At 39.4% G+C, this 17,686-nt stretch overlaps 1 long non-coding RNA gene across 1 annotated transcript in view; it reads left to right on the forward strand.

Moving 5' to 3' along the window:
• The first annotated feature begins 1,716 nt into the window (after positions 1-1,716).
• Positions 1,717-17,686, forward strand: part of LOC128837106 (uncharacterized) — a 77,295-nt gene continuing 61,325 nt past the window's right edge. Inside the window, exon 1 of the long non-coding RNA XR_008444891.1 lies at positions 1,717-1,804. This is a non-coding gene — a long non-coding RNA (uncharacterized LOC128837106). The remainder of the gene's footprint in view (positions 1,805-17,686) is intronic.

Consider the following 17,686-nt stretch of genomic DNA (forward strand, 5'->3'; position numbering starts at 1 on the left):
AAGATATTTTGAAGCCCTGGTTGTACTTTATAAGAGAGTGAAAAGCTGGCTAGGGGATAAGCAGGGAAACAAGGCGAAAGCAAAAGCACCTCGCTGTTTCCCCCCATCCCTACCTTAGCCAGGACACGTAACTGGCTTGGTGAGAACAAAGGTGGAAGGGTCACAATATCTTTCAAACAGACTTGCATATTCCCCATTGTTTGCCCTCTCCCCTTTGGAAAAAACAGTGTTTGTCCTTTCCAATCGCCAGCAAACCTCTGTCCAGGGCTTTATGCATGTGAGCATCTTTTAAAGGGAGAGACAAGGTTTTAGGGGGAACTTAAAAAAAAAAAGGAGTGATGAGACGGATCAGCAAAGATCAGGCTATGGAAACATCTTCACCATTTCCCACCTAGCCTGGCCCAAAAGAATTTAAACCAAAGGTGATTTTTGGACAGATCAGAAGCGAATGTAAATCCGAGCCACCGTGGTTTAGATTCACATCTCTTTACATTGCCAGCCAACTGTTGCTACCATTCTGGGGACTGCTGCTGCAGGAGTGTGAACGGGGATTTCTCCTCTCAGCTACATCAGGGGGCTACTCCCAGGCTTTGCTCTCCAGCGTAGGGACCAGTGAAAAAGAAAACCGGGGCATTTGTTTCTCCTCTTCCTCATTTATCTGTTGGAAGATTTCCTTTAATTGGTGGAAAGTTTGAAACTTCCATCAGCCCTGATCACTAAAACAGTAGCAGCAACAGCAGCCTCCACTCAAGGGCTCGGGGGCTGCACCCTAAGAAACATTTCAAATACCCCATTCCTAAACCTGACCAACCACAAAAGCAGCTGCGGAAAGAGGCACCTTTTGGATCGATTAGAGTCTCCTAACGGATTAATTTGCAGCTTCTTTTAAAGGGTTATAGTTATTGATGGTTTCCTCCGCCTCTTCCAGACGGATACCTACTTCACAACATTCCTTTAACTCCACTAAGGAAGTAAAAGGCCTCACTTTTATACCATATAGTACAGTCTTGTCTATTTCATTTCTCTATGAAAAGCAACAGCGAAACCCGCTCGCCAGCTCAGGCTAATGCTGGTTTTAAACTCCCTGAAGAGGTGCAGTTGCTTTAGCAAGGGAGTGGGTCAAGGGGGGGGGGCATTCCTGACCTTTACAGCTGACTGTTTTGCATCGAAGGGTTTGCTTGATTTTATTTTTTGAATTAATATGAGTGTTAAAGGGGAGTCTGGACAGATTCAGATCTGGCCCTAGGCAGCAAAAATGTTTCACTCCTACATTTCATGGCTACTTTTAAATGTCTGACTGATCAGAGCTCAACTCTCGCTAACACAGCCTGGGTGTCTCCGCAAAAGCGAAGGTGAGACTGGAGGATGCGCACAATTCCTCGCAGAAAGTGAAGTTCAAAGCTCCAGGGTGTGGGAGGGGATGTCTGCGCCTCTCCCTCGCCTTTCCCCCAGATGTTTAGCTAACGTGCTCTGCATTCACTTAACGTGTTGTCGATCCAGCAACCTTCCCTGCTGGGTGACATGGTCTTTGGATAAGTTTCGGGCATTAGTGTCCTGTTGAACCCAGTGCAGGGAGACGAGAACTACCCCGCTGCTTCTTACTGCATAGACACAAGTTTTAAAAATCCTCTGTTCTTGCAGCTCTCTTCTTTAGCACCTCTGCGTGATGTGCAGTACATACGTGTAACGGGTGTCTGTGTCTCTCTTTCAGGCTGGCCTAGACGAGCATCTGCTAAAGGCTACTCGAAGGTTCAGGATTCTAGTCAATGGAACAAGAGGAAGACTCGAGTGCCTGTAAGACCAGGTGAGAAACACACAGCAGAAGCTACCGGCACGATCCCAGTTATCACTAAAGGTCACATAAACTACACAATCGCATTATTCTAGATCCATTGGACAGATGCATCCCTGGGGTCGCCCCATAGGAGTCCCGGGCGTTACACCAGCCTCATCTCCTACGGACAGTATTAGTGCTCACGGTTTTCTATGGCAGTAACAGGTGGCAGGAGATTTAGGGTAGCTCGGCCTGCAATCAGGTTACCGTTAATCAGCAGGGTCGCTATGAAAAGCCAAAGGGCTGTGGAGGGGTGTGTTATGGGGGTAAGCTTCCAAAGTAAGTTAGTTCCAGTGACGTGTAGGGAGCTCGCCTCTTAATTCAGTCCGAAGTGTTTCTCGTATAGAAGAAAAGAGAATTCCCTGCCCGTGTTCCACCCCGTCCTCCGAGTGAGAACTAGCCTATAGCCTTTGTTTGAACGTGCCCTCAGCGTCTCCACTAACAAACCAAACCAGGTCCAAACGCCTCTCAGCGCCCCGCAAAGTTAGAGCTGTTCGAAGCTTTAAAAGGAGCTCGGATTCCCAGTGCTCCTTCCTGAGCTCTCCTCCTCTTTGGGCTGATCTAAACCCAGAACCGATTCGTGTGTGCAGCACTACTCTGTTGTGTTACAGCAAATTGTGTGTGTGTCTAATGACCTCCTCTCAGTGGCTATGACAAGATGGAGTTCTAGAGGCCTACCTAGGCAGTCCTGAATAAAAACAGTACAAAGGGGAAAAAGAAGCAGATAAATATAGAGCTGGATTTCAACTTCACCTCAATTTTCCCTTTTTAAAAATCAAAATTAAATCAACTTTTCCATTAACTGGTAAATCCCCCTTTTGAATAATTTTCTGTATTTCCTTTTTATACAAAAAATTGCAACATATACATAATGTATAATCTTTTTCTTAATTTTACATGTAACTTTTAAACCTGTTACGTCCGCCATGACCATGGGCTAAACCCTAGCTCATCTTCTGCAAGTGGGACTTCACACAATAAATCAAGCAAGTCTTGACCTCCTAGAAGGCCTACTTACATTATTGCTTTACAGGAGTATAATTCCAAAATATAATAGTCTCATTCTCATTTATACTGTCACCACCACAGCCCTGAAATGGGGCCTTAACATGAGTGCAAAGGTAATTTACAATGAGCTGGCACAAGGCAGTGGGCATGTTAATAATAGAGGAGGAAAGTTAAGGTTCATGGAAAGCATTTAAGACAATAATTGAAAAAGGCTAAAATTTCTGTTATAATGTTTTCCTAAACTACTATCAAATTGATTTGTAGAAAATCTACCATTTTGAGTAAGAAAAAACTCAGCTAGTAGCAGGACAGGAATCTTTTCATAAAATTTCATACAATATTAAACAACTATCTTAGCTTCTTTATTCATTAGTGAATTTCTTTTTCAACCCATATGTTAATGCTTGGTCCAAAGTCTGCAGGTCTTTTGGTTTTAACCTTGTAGGTTTTTGATTAACGCTGAGAGAGTTGGCATGTTATTTATGTATAGATTTGTAGTCGTGATGTAAAAACATACTGGTCAGACTTATTCATGAAAAAAAACCCTTATTTTCCTTCATTTACAATAAAAACTTCCCGTTCTGTTTTAACATTCTATCAGTTTTAGAAAAAGGGACAAAATGTATTTGAGTTATAAGACTCAGAAATGAATAATTGTAGCAAAATGTCATTTAATTGACTATATTTTGAATTCTAAATCCCAGTAAAGATGATGCAGGAAGGCTGTTTGTTAGAAGGCCATTTCTGATATTCTGTTTTGGCCTCTTGTGTCATACAAGGCTATTATTATCACCCGTATAATATACAATTTGCTATAACACAACAAAATGTCCTCCTTTGTAAAGGTGCTGTTATGGACCGGTCTCATCACAACTTTGGGGTTATCTTTTCAACACGACTGGGGACAAACATGTCTTTAGGCCACATATGGCCTAGCATTGTTTTCCTGATATCCCTTAATTTCTGTTTTTGCAATAAACATTTCTGCATATCTAAATATAGGAATGACAAGCAGATCATAGTAGTTAGAGATAGAAAAGGATCATTAGATCCTTGAGTGCATACCCCTGCCAGGCCAGCATATAATCTCCCCTGAAAGAGGACATATCAAATATTAAACTGTCACTACACTTAAGATTGGTAAAAAGACCAAGGAGTACATTGCAAGGATCATGGGGTGAGTGCATGTTAATTTGTGTCTGTCAGCATGCTTAATACAATTATATAAAGGCTAAGGGCCTATGAATGCAATTTCTGCACAAGGCCTCTGAGCCTCCTATATCACTACCACTTAGACACCACGAAATACCTCAAGCCCCACCTGCTAAAAAACTGCGATGTGAGTAATAAACTGCATGAAATAGTGATTGACACCCTTTTTGCCCCCTCTTCCCCATCACCGGACTTTTATTGGTATTTTAATCATTTACAGATTACCTATAGGTCAGTCCCAATCTGTTCTCTTTTAAATAGATTATTCTACTTACAATCATTTGGATACAATGCTAATCAAGAGTTGGGTAACTATGGTATGCTGCATGCAGATTTGTAAATAAAGGCCTTCCAAAATAGGATGCTCAGAAATTCACATTTACTATTATTATTACAATTGGGGGGAATCTTTTCTGTTGTTTTTGCAATTTTCGATAACTTTGAATTCCTATTGAAAAGATACTAATCTCTTATTTAATCAAGATATATATTTATTCTCTGGGATTTGTATACAAAGTCATCTTTTTGGCTTTTATACTTCTAGACATACTCCTGGTTGTTGTTTTTTCCTCCTTCAAATGAAAATATTTGTCTTTATCCTTTCTAATAGACATGAAATCCTCATCTTGTTAGTAGGTGACCCTGCAGGGCAATGTTAAGTAGATTCTGCTGACTCACTTAGGGTGTCAATACTAGGCTTATTATTATTATTATTATTATTTTGCCAAAATATTCCCAGTGTGGCTATCACCAGTTCAGTTTCACCAGTGGAAATACTGGGGCGTGGAGAGGGGGGGCAGGGATGTATGATGCAGTGCTTAAAATACAGGGAGTCACCAATACGTTGTCTCTACTAGGGGTCATACCATTCCGATCCTTGATTAAGCTGAACCAGTGGTAGCAATGGTGGGAAATTTTAGCAAACAGTATATTCTTGCAGATAGCTCATTAATCCCCAGTATAAGGGAGATGGAAGAGGACATAAGGCATGCGCTGAGCAGTCTTGAGAGGGGAACCCTGGGAGCAGCCAAGCCTGAGGAAAAGACTTGGGCTGGATTTTGTGTTGTTTCACTTTGATTTCCTTTTGTGAATAAAAACAAACCCAGAAAGGAAATATATTCTGACCTGCTGCGAGTTGTGTGGACTTTGTTTGGAGCTGAGAAGGAAAGTTGCACAGTATTTAAATGTAGACAGTCTTCTGTATAAGTGACATGGTATCCTGCAGAAAAATACACACAGGTGCATTGATGGCTAAACAAAAAATATGTTGAGTATATTTCAGTAACTTATTTTAATTCCAGGTAGTCAAAGCTGACTAGTTTATAGTAGATAGCTACAAAACTTGTCTGTGTAAATCAAACTTTTCGACTTAAAAATCAAAACACAGAAATTGCAGTCATATATTTTACAGCAAATTCATTGGTACAGTTCTGATGGGTTGTGAAGGACAATAGAAGCTACTTTATTAATTATTCTTTTTGCACATATAGAAATGAATCACAGCATTAGCATGACATGCGTTTTATTTTTAATATGATCTTCCTTATCCTAGAACAAGCCTGAAATTGTAACCAGATGGTGTCCCACCCTGCCAGAGTTGCCTCCAACCATCAGGGTTCCAGTCCCCAGGGCAGTTAACTACAGGCAGAATTTTCAGGTGTGGTGATGATTGTGCATATCTCCACATATACAGTAGCAGTGCTATGTACTGGGATAATTTGGGGAGAGCTGTATTGCCTCCTTGCATTAAATCACTTGATAACAACCCCAGGAGAGCAAGTGGCCTTGTCAAGCGGTCAGCTAGCGGCAAGGTGTGACTTCCTGTGTATGCATTGTCACCACTAGGTTATTGCATTATGAGCTCCAGTGTGCAAGCAGCCCACCCTGTTCCCAAGCAGGAAAACAGGAGGATTGGCGGGCAGGCGGCGGAGAAGGGAGACAAATGTTATACTTTTTTCTTATATTTAATTCCAGCAATTTCCCCCCTTCAAAGCTCCTCTGATCTTCGTTTGGCAGGTTGAGAGCCCCCTTATTCGCTCCCTATTCTTCCCTAACCCATCACTGATAGCAACTATACCGCCCGTGAGGAGCCTAATTGGTCCTCCCAGTGCAGTCCATTTCTTAGCTAGAGGGAGACACTGAAATGGTTACTGAAAGTTTTTCTTGATAACTGGGAGTAGGTGGCTACTGTTAGGCAGGTATCATTTTAGAAGACAAAGCACTTGGGTTTGCACCAATCTCTTGGTCAAGCGTTCAGTAAACTCTTTATTAATGATAAAGACAGGTGTGGCCAGGGAAAGAATTGTTCCTTTGTCCCCTGCTTTAAGTGAGCTGTAAGTAAACAGACTAGAATAATGATATTTTAAATCAGTTAGGCTAAAGTAGGCAGAAAAATGACCCAGGGTCACTACTGGGACATTCTGAATGTTTTCTGCTTGTCTATAAACTTTTATTGAAAGTAGAAATCAGAGAAAGTATCTTCTGAGGATGTTATTTTTTAATGGACACATTTTTAAAATTGAAATAGGAAAAGGGAAACAGATTTGCTAGATGCAAATTCCATGAAACTCTTACAAGGACCCACTGCTGCTATTTTTCCTCACGGAATAATCCATATGCACTCAAGTTGTTCCAATTAAACCTACCTGGGGGAAGAAGGGCTTCAGGATCAGACCCCCCCCTCCAAATATTTATACTTTTCCCTTTAGCAATACACTCTGCAGATTTGATTTCTTTACTCTAGGAAATATTAATGTTTTATGATAGAAGGAGCAAAGCCCACACCCATGGAAACATATGTGTGTCGTCCATAATGCTGGAGGCACAAGATGGAAGCCAATTTTCAAGTTGGTATCCACCTTATATATAGGCAGAAGAAGGAAAAGTGGCCCCGAAGGAGAATGGTTGTGATCATACAGGGAATGAGTGACACACAGCATCCACTCTGGAAAAAAAGGTCAGCATTTATCCGGAGAGGAAGACAGGTAAAAAAGGCCAGTTAACAATGAGGAAGGGTGGGAAGAAGCAGCCAATTCTACCCATTATTTAACCTCAATATACAGAATGTAAAGTCAGCAATGTTATTTCAACATAAGTAACCAGAGCTGCATGCATCCAATGAAAGATACAAAAGCCAACAATGAAATGTCTTTATGCCCTTGTAACTCTCCCGTCCCCTGCAATCCAAAAAAAGTAAAGACCTGACACCTTTACATGTAGATTTATTGAAAAATCTGTCCAACATTAATTCCCAAACCCACCTCCACCAAGAAAAAACCTTCCGCCATGTAGACTTATCCAGCTGCAATATGTCTGCCAGCAAAATACAGTATGATGTAGGTGGCATAATAAATGCAACTCATTGGCATAAGAGATGTCTCATCATGCTTATTTTCCATTTCTTTCCCTCTTTTTTTCTCCTTCCATTTTCTCCCCCCATTTCCATTTCCTGTCCCTGCTCCCTAACTCTCTCTCCTTCCACCCAATCTCTTTCCCTCTCCCTTGGCATCTTCCCCAATTTCCTGGAATGCTATTACTGGAGAGGGCCCTCAACAGATTCCTCTGTCACCCAGCTCCTCCACTTTTGTTCCCTGCAATGCATAAGATGAGCACTCATGTCAAATGCAGAATGGGAAGAGCTGGCATGCAGGGCACGAAGCACAGGAATCAGCATGAGTCTACCCAGCAACAGCAGAAGAATCTGCCCAAGTGCTTGCTAGATGGAGTGGCCAATCTTCTTCCACATGCAGTCCATCAGAGACCAGAAGGGAGGTAGCAGGGTCTGTAGATATAAGCATGAAGGAGCACTCTCTGTACCAGAGGGTTTTGTACTAGTGCACATCAAAATCATTGTCTGACTACATCCCAGGTTATTTAGATTGGCATATGCAACTGTGTGTGTTGCATGCACCTAGCATTCTGCAGGTAATATGATAGGTTAGAATGAATCAGCTAGGGGCAATACATTGCTGATGGCATTGAAAATGGTGATGTATATCCAGGACGATGTGGTCTAGGGTGACCACCCAACCCTTATTTTAAGGAACCGTCCCTTATTTAATTGATTTGCCCCTTAGGGTGACCACCCATCCATTATTTTAAGATGTATTGTAATGTATTAAAACTGATAATGTGTCATTTTAAACATTAAATTAATGTTTATGATGATTACATTGTATACTTGAGGGCAGTAGAAATGTACACTAGAGAGAAAAATACATGATATGCTAATTGAAACGGTGTTTCCCTAAAATGTCCCTTAGAATATCCTTTAAGTTTCATGTGTTTTTCTCTTATTCCCAAGTGACAAAGGGGGTCACCCTATGCAATCCCTATTTTGTGACAGGTTTAGGAATGCAAAGGCATGAATTAAGAATCCAATGCACATATAGAGAATGCATTATTATGCATCCCATTATTACATCAGTATTGATATGTGTGTATAAAATAGATATAATATTATGATAAAATTGTGGGAAAGAAAATTGTGGGTCAGATTTTAACTGAATGAAGCAAGATACAGTAATTCAAAATTAAGTCACTCATTTGTGCCCTGCTCTGATAAAGTTTGTGTTCTGTCAGGTCACCCATTAAGCCCGGGGCTCCTAATACCAGGTTTTACTAGTAGATTGAAATACTTAAGTGTGATGGGAGAGATGGAGGGGCAGGGGCCCAGTTGTGAAGTTGACCCCAGCTGGGAGTTCTAAGCTCAGAGAGTGTGCAGGTTCAGGCACATAGTACTGTGACCCACAGCGTTCTCTTAAAGCAACCATGTCAACATCTTTTAAATCCAACATTTTGTTTAGTTTAAAAACAAAAAGAATGTCTGGAGAAGGGCTACACGCCCTGACAGGAAAAGGCATGTTCTCCTGATTTAAAAAAAAAAAAGAAATTAAAACCATTTCTTTTTCATATTAAAATGTTTACGTGTGATGTTAGAAAGCCAAACGCAAAACGGATTTGTACTTGTAGATGATGGTGAGGAGGCGAAAATGGCTAGACAGTGAAAAGGACTGGCTGATTTTCACTGGCCAAGCTGAGTGAAATGGGACAAGTAAAATAAATAACATATGTGGTGAGATATCACATTGGATGTATTTAATACTTTCAGTTTTGATCATCTAAGATACTATTCGCCACAAAGGTTATGATAGTTTAAAAATATGAATTTTAAGTTGATATAATAATTTTAACATAAGCTTTAATGCAGATCAGATTCCTTTTATTTATTGGTTTGTATGTGTGCTTATGTATGTATACATATAAATATTACAGGGTTGTGTGTGTGTGCGTGCGCGCGCACCCACGCACATAGAACACACACGCACAGATAATATGAATAATAAAGAAAAAATGTAATCACCTCCCCAAGAGCCAAGAGTTCTAAGAATTTTTAAAATATGTACTACTTACCAGATTTCATTGTATGCAAATAAAATTATAGGCAATTTCATAAATAAATATCTGCTGACTTTTTAAGGCACATCCGGTATTATTTACCCTGCAGTCAGGAACAGCATGTTTTAGTCTATTATATCTTAGTTTATAGAAATAAGCCTTTTAAAAAATTATATAATAACCTGTGATTGGTTGTGTTTCATGCAACTGATACTCAGGATTTTTGGTTTTGGTTTGGTTTGTTTTAACCCTGTTTTTAACGAGATAGCCAGGAGACTATAGTCTCAACATGGCAACTGTACATACCTGCAACCAACCCTTGATACAGACCTTTATCCCCCTATTTGCAAACACTGCAGCTATTTCTCTAAATAAAGTAATTTCAGCCTGGTCCAGCAAGTGCTCACATTACCAAATGGAGTGCTAATTATTCTGAGCTGTCATATAATAGGACTCAGCCTGTCCATAATAGGACTTCTCCCAGTAGTAAGTATTTGCAGGATTAGATCCTTTTTTAAAAATGTACATTTATTTTTTCCCTTTCTCCCCTCAACCTGCATAAAAATCCCTCAACCATGTTGAAAATTTAGCTCTTGCTAAGTTTCAGTTTAATGCAAATGATCATATTCCGAGAGTGGAGGAAGACTTTTAAATACATCACCTAATGTAGGCATTTTTATTTGTTATTATTTGTGACTATTTCTGTAGAATTTAGTTCTGGTGAAAGACAGCACATTGGCGGAGTTCAACATTCACGTCTTCAAAAAGCCCAGCAGCAGTAGAAACCGAGGCTTCGCCTTTCCTCTGCTCCATGCTATCCCTTGGCTATGTTCTTCAACTCTTAAGTTAGAGGAACAACCTTTGTGGGTGAGCGGGGAGTTCAGTTTCCCAGGGCCTTGCTGCTGAGACTGCCTAAAAGGGCCAATTAGTGCATCTGTGATGGAGTTTTTTTATCTGGACACCTGTCACTGGGAACTGTGCTGAGACCCACCAAACTCCTGTCCCACAGGCTGCAGATTCTTTTGTTTGTTTGTTGCTCTGATCATTCCTGGGCAAACTAGATTTTTCCCAATTTAATTTTTTTTTTTTTTTTAAAAAGCAGGTGTCCACATGAGAGCAGAGATGCTACTTTTCAGCACTCAGTAAACTAAATATGGCCGAGTAATAATCCCTTGCAAATAGGGATCTAATCAGTGATACCCATAACAGACATGCTGAAATATATCTGTGTGCATAATATAGTCATTTAACTTCACATGTTGTTCATGGCTTATGGACCCAATTCTGATTCCACTGAAGTCATTAGCAAAGGTCCCTTAGATTTGTATCGGAAGAGGATTGGCTCTATAGCAATCACTTCTTGTGCTGAAATTCAATTATTTTAACCCATTTTGCTGTGTTTTCTTCGCTTTCACTTATTTGATCTTTATTTATATATGCTGTGTATATATATATACACAGTAGAATACTCTTAATTTAGACATTTCACTTGCTGTCCCAATTTAAGTGGAAATCCCAGTTAAGAGAAGATACCTTTTTAAAAAACAAAATCTGACAAGGCCCGAAAGAAACCACTGTACAATGTAAAAATGATATTCACTGCATTTCATCTTTATTTTGTCTTGTCATCTTAATGTGGCTGCTTCTGAGTGAAAAGATCACAACTTAGAGTTTCATAGCTCTATAACACCTGGTTAAACACCACTTCACCCACTGGCACCTGTTAAATATGTCCCCCAGTAAGTGAAATTTTTGCTAATACTGTCCCAGGTAAACAATGGACATTCCCATTTACTGTCATTAAACTAAATCAGTCTCTAGACTCATTCTAGTTAAGGAGATTTCCTGATTAAACATGCACTGATAAAGTCGAGTATGCTGTACGTGCGTGTGTGTGCACATGTGCACGTGTATGTACATTTATGCTGGTACGTGTGTATGTACAAATATTTTCACTAGCAGCAGAAGTTAACAAATAGCATAAAATAAATCTATTATCTATTTATCTGCATACAGTAGTTTCAGTAGTTTAGGAGAATGTAAAGCTGTTGAGGAAAATTGCAAGGAGTAATCATACAAACTGAAATAGTCGTGCCAAAAAAGACCTGTCACAAAATCACTGACCTTCCAACAAAAAACTTTGGAATTTAATATTGCAAGGCGCCAAACCCTGCTCACCTAATTGATTCAAAGCCTGATCCAAAGCCCATTGAAGCCAATGGCAGTCTTTCCACTGATTTAAATCGGTTTCAGTTCAGGCCCTCCAGCAGCCCCATTCATTTCAGTGAAATAACTCATCAGTTAGGTGAGCAGGATTTGGGCCTTAATGTATATATCCAAAAGCAAAGTATTTTACATGTTTGTGTACATATCTCACAGTGTGTGCGCACGCATGTACATTAGCTGCGCACACAAACATACATACACAGCTGGGTATGAGAAGGAACGTTCTAGGGCTACAATCTCCTTGCTATGCAAAAGTGTAATTTGTATCCGAGTGACATGCCTCCATAGGGAAAGCATACTGTAGAGTAGTTCTTGCTGCTTTTTCTCCTGTCTCAGTTGGAATGGTTTGTCCTTGAAGGTTAGAAAGATTTTGTCGATCACCTTACATCATGATTTTTTTTTTCTTGGAAACGTACTGTAATGTCACAGGGACAGGTAACATGAAGTCACGAACACTTATCTGCAAAGCGTCTAACATGGCAAAGGAGAACTATTATCTGAGATATTCTATAAAGCCACTCAGGAACAAATCCTGCTTGACTGCTTTACTTGAGCTGTCCCGATGAAGCTCAATAGTTTAATTTGAATTATGGATCTAAAAATATTTCTAAGTTTCAAACCTAAATTTTTTGTAGACATTACATCAAATAACCAAGACTGCATTTATATTATCATTATTATTATTATTTGCTTATTTATTTATTGGTCAAAATTTCCAGGCCAATGAATTTTAGGAGCCTAACTTCAAACAACCACATTTGAAATTGTTGTCTATTGTTTTTATTCTTATTTAAAGCACCATAACTTTGCACTAAATAATTGAATATAACCTTTGCCTTAAGAATAAAAATAAGTTGAATCAAATCATTCTCACCATGGTACAGTGCAGGGGTGGCCAACCTGTGGCTCCAGAGCCACATGCGGCTCTTCAGATGTTAATATGCAGCTCCTTGTATAGGCACCGACTCCAGGGCTGGAGCTACAGGTGGCAACTTTCCAATGTGCCGGGGGGTGTTCACTGCTCAACCCCTGGCTCTGCCACAGGCCCTGCCCCCTCTCCACCCCTTCCCGCCCCCTCCCCTGAGCCTGCCATGCCCTTGCTCCTCCCCCAACCCAAAGCCACCTGCACACCAGGAAACAGCTGAGCAGGAGGTGGGGGAAGGAGAGGGAGGCACTGATCAGCGGGGCTGCCAGTGGGTGGGAGGTGCTGGGACTGGGGGAGAGGAGAAACTGATGGGGGGCTGCTGATGTATTACTGTGGCTCTTTGGCAATGTACATTAGTAAATTCTGGCTCCTTCTTAGGCTCAGGTTGGCCACCCCGGTACAGTGTATTGTTTTCTGGTTCCAGAACATAACTCCTGTTAGCGCTTATGGAGTTACAGGACAACCCATAAAGGAGGAAACCGTAGTCAATTCCCTTCCTTTTAGGAATATATGTTTTTGCTGTTTTTTGCAGATCTGAATGGTATAAGATGCAAAAATATATATTCAGTGGAAAAAATAAAAGAACTCCTGTTTATAGTGACGTAGAATGAAAGGTGAAAAGTGTGTCAATACAACCCAATATAACAATTGCATTTCTGGTTTATATGGATTTTCTGCTTAGGGTGAAACTGTACTGTGAAATCAACTCCACTGGCATAAAGTAACTAGACTGTATATGGGATAAGTGCAAATGATCTGGGGAGGTGATACCCACCTCCATGCAGAGGCTAGGGCACAGGGATGGAGTGCAGCCTCTTATGTGGTTGAGATGCTAGACCTAGGCTGCTATTCCAGCCACTGTTGCTCAGGGCATGGGGGCCACTGGATCAGTGTAAAAATAGAGCAGACGTGGTTCTACACAACAGGCAGTTTTCATCATTCATCCAACCAACCACCCCCGCCTCCCCCTACCCTCCTCTGATCTTGCAAACACTTAGACACATGAACATGTACAAAGTCCCACTGAGTTCCATAGGACTACACAAGTCCATAAAGTCACTGACATAACTTAAGTGTTTTCAGGATCAAAGCCCTAACAGGACTTCACTATCCAATAGAAACAAAAAGGAAGACACCCAAAAGGAAACAAATAGAACAATCAAAGCAAGGAAAGAGAATAAAACATAAATGAAATACTAAACATTTAATCTCGTGGGCTCATTCTGAAGTCAATGGAAGTTCTGGATATGTGAGGAATGCAGCCTCGGTGCCTTTATTGGAAGGAATATCTACAATAGTTTTTATAATTTATTTTTAAATTCAAACAAAATAGGAATTCCATTACAGAGGATGTTACAACGCAGTTCCTTAAGACAGGTGTTTGTGTAGCAAAAGTCAGCCTTAATGGAAATGTTATTTTGTATAAATTTATTCAAAGGTCCACTATATAAGCAAAAGAATGTTTTGTGAAAGACAATGTGGTAAACGGTAAATCTGTTAGGAATGATACAAATAGAAAACCTACGTATGTAACGGCCAAATACTTCTAATTTGCCAAATGGCATTATTTGCCGTACACATGTTTCAAGTAAATGAGATTATTTCTAAGAATTCGCAGAACAGAAATTGGCCCTAAGAATTAACCTTGAGTTGAATTTCTTTTTAATACTTAAAAATAAAAATTATAATGGGAGTGAGAAACAAACAAAAACCATGCTATATCATCCTTGCCACAGCAGTTCAACAGATTACAATTATCGGCCATTAACTACATAATGCATCCCATCTGCAAGTGATGTCTGAAACAAAACATAAAAACAATGACCATCTTGCCTTGCTCATGTGAGTACAGTCTCATTGATTTTAATAGGAGTAGAATGAGGCCCATTGGCCTCAGAGGGACAACTCACATTTATAAGGAAACCAGGGTTTGGCTTGGTCGTTCTTATTTGCAAACAAAAGTCTACAGCACATTTAGAACCTACAAGACGGGTTTAGGATGAGTTTTTCATATGAATGTAACCAAAATTAAGAAGGAAAAATAATTCCTTTGAGGTGATAGTGGAAGTTGAGTGATGAACAAGCTTGGATCAGAAGAAATTTTTGTCAAAGCATCAGATGTCCTGCCATTTTATCACTGTTGCCTGTTAATATGAAGATTGTTAAATAAAGTTTTTTTTTAATCCTCTTTTTTCCTGTTTTTTTTTCCAAAATAACAGAGATAATTTTCTTTCTTTTCATTCCAACATGAGAAACCAATTACAAAACAATTTTGCTGATGATAGTGAATGATGAAGTTTTTTTTCCCTTGTACAAACTACTAATTAACAATTTAGCCAACTTGCCTCTATTCGTTGACCACTCTAGCTAATCTATTTTTCATTGATCATTTTCAGCTGGAGTTTCTTTCTGGGTAATATCTGTGGCAGGTTTTCACTTCCCTGTAATTCTAATCTTATATATTTCTGATTAATATTTTCTTTGGAAATATTTTTTCTTTTTAAATGAGAATTTTCCCTACCAAAATTTTACATTTATTTTTCAGTACGATAAATACTTCATACTTGAGTTTATTTATTCTGAGGAATTACCTGTTGGGCATAACTATGCCAAAAGTACAAGGATGCAGTTTGAGGGCTGTGAGTAACTTTACTTTGGCAAGTAGCTTATTGAAGCCCATAGGACTACTCCTATAAGTAAGTGTTTGCAGGTTTGAGGTCTCGGGTAATATATTTGGATGAAAGCGGAAGGGAATAGTTGAAGATTTTAGACCTGATTCCTTTGATTCTAGCTCCAGATAAGGATCATCAGGAAATATAGCAGAGTATCTTGTGAAATTGTTTGTGGTGCTTGGTACCCACAATATATAAATGAGGTTTGTTTGGTTGCTTTGTTTTGAGCTGTAAGGTGATCACTAAGTACCTGAGATCACAATCAAACATTTAATGTACTGAGTTAGATAAACTTAGGGCTAACACTTTGTAGCATCGAGAAAGATTCTGATCTGATTTAACTTGTTCAAGGAAAGTATATAAAGGAGCCTGAATCAGAAATTTGTCTGGCGTCAAAAAGATTAAAGTTGCATATTGGCCATCGACCTATTTTCCTACCTTAATAAAAACATTGTTGTATTTATGGTGTTTTTTGTTAAGACATGTATGATTTAATGATTTTTTAAATTTTATTTCTGTTTTCCCAAATAAGCAAATAGCAACCAGCTAAGGAAAAATATTAGACATAGGTCTTGATTCTGCTCCTGTTGAATTTAACGGAAGCAGGATCAGGCCAACAGACTATTGTACAAAAGCAGAGGTCTAGTGTTATCTGAGACTTCATTTGAATAAACAGAATATTTCACAGTCCAGAGGATATATAACGGTATTCAGAGGCCTGTACTGTGGGCCAAAGGAATTTAAGGCCAGTGTCAACAATATTAAAACACAAGCTAGGAGAAATCCATCTGTTTTTATAAGACACATTATCTGAGTGTGAGGTACTATGTGCATACTTAAGAAAAGGCAAATTTAAGCTGAAAAAATAAAAAATGGATATTAAGACATGTTGCTTGTGCATAAATGACAATTATGCAAAATAATAAGGATCAAATTTTGTTCTCAGGCACATCCATGCCTCTCCCATTGACTTACGCGTCTGAGAGAAGAATTTAGCTTTACGTATTTTTCACCCCACCTGACACCTAAACAAAGATTATTTTCTTACATTTCTAGAGTGGTTTTCATACCAAAGATGGCTTCCCTATTACTGAAGTACAGTTGGCCTTCGAGTTAAACAGGGTAGCTATTCAACTGTAAATAGCAACAATAAATAATAGGTTAGGTTCAGATACTAACGAGGGACTTTGCTAGTTGGTGGAATTTTATGTTGGAGACAATGGCCAGTTTAAAAAAAAAAAAGAGGCTAGAAAATGCTCTAAGTTGAGCATGTGTTGGAAGTGTTGCCTGTTCCTCCCACTCTTCTGATCGCTCCCATATTTCTCCTCCACTGCCCTATATACAAGACCAGCCCCACTACAGAATGTTATGTCCAGTGGCTAGAACTAGGATTAGGAAACAGAACTCTGCCACTCACTGTGTGACATTGGGCAAAATGTTTCATGTCTCAGATGGCATTAGGTATTTAAATTACATGTATTTCAGCTGCATGGAAGCTTCAATAAGCAGACATACTTTGGGTGGACTATCCCTAGGTGTGTGGCCACTGAATCACAGATATGCATGAGTGTTTACTTGTTACAAATTGTTTTCTTATCTCACTAGCATAGCCTGCTAATCCCATCTGAATGCCCAGTTACAAACTACAACTTCTAAAGATTCTTTTCCAAAATAGGCGGTTTTCTTTCTTGCCCTCCTCATTAACTATTGTTAAAGGTTTTCCGCAAAGGGAAAACATGGCCTTGCTTTGCTGCTATATGAAGGCTTGAAAGATTTTGGGGTCCCTACCCCACATACACACGTGCATTTTTCACTTATTTTAACTGCTTGTTTTTACCTTACGAAGCATCAGGAAAATCAGCTTATATTTTTCCCGTCTCCTTAAGGGACCTGGAGAAGGGAAGGGATGAAATGCCTAATCTTGAACAATGAGGGTTTTCTTCCTGCTGTTTGTTAAGAATGAAATCGATACTAGCATAAACAACAACCCAAGAGCCTTACAAATCTGAATAAAGTCTGTCAATCAAGTTTCACTTACTTGACACCTGTGTGTAGTTGTTGTTTGTTTATTTGAATTATTGTAGTGCCTATGAGTCTTAGACATGGACCAGGACCATTGTGCTAGATACTGTACAAACACAACGCAAAAAGACAGATTATAAGATTAAAAGGGCAGGGACTAAGTATAAGACAAGAGACAAGAGCTGGATACAGACTGAAAGGGAGTACAAGAAAACAATGAGATAATATTTCTTAGCGTGATAGGCAGTGGTGATATTATGATCTCATTAACTCTTCAGTTGCCTATAGAATCTGTAAAGAAAAAGATGGTAGACGAAAACAGAATTTCTCACATAAAAAAACAAACAAAGTGGAAGAGCACAAGCTTACTGTTTTTCTTTTGGAGTGCCT

This window comes from Malaclemys terrapin, chromosome 4, assembly GCF_027887155.1.
Source record: "Malaclemys terrapin pileata isolate rMalTer1 chromosome 4, rMalTer1.hap1, whole genome shotgun sequence".
Classification (NCBI taxonomy): Eukaryota; Metazoa; Chordata; order Testudines; family Emydidae; genus Malaclemys; species Malaclemys terrapin.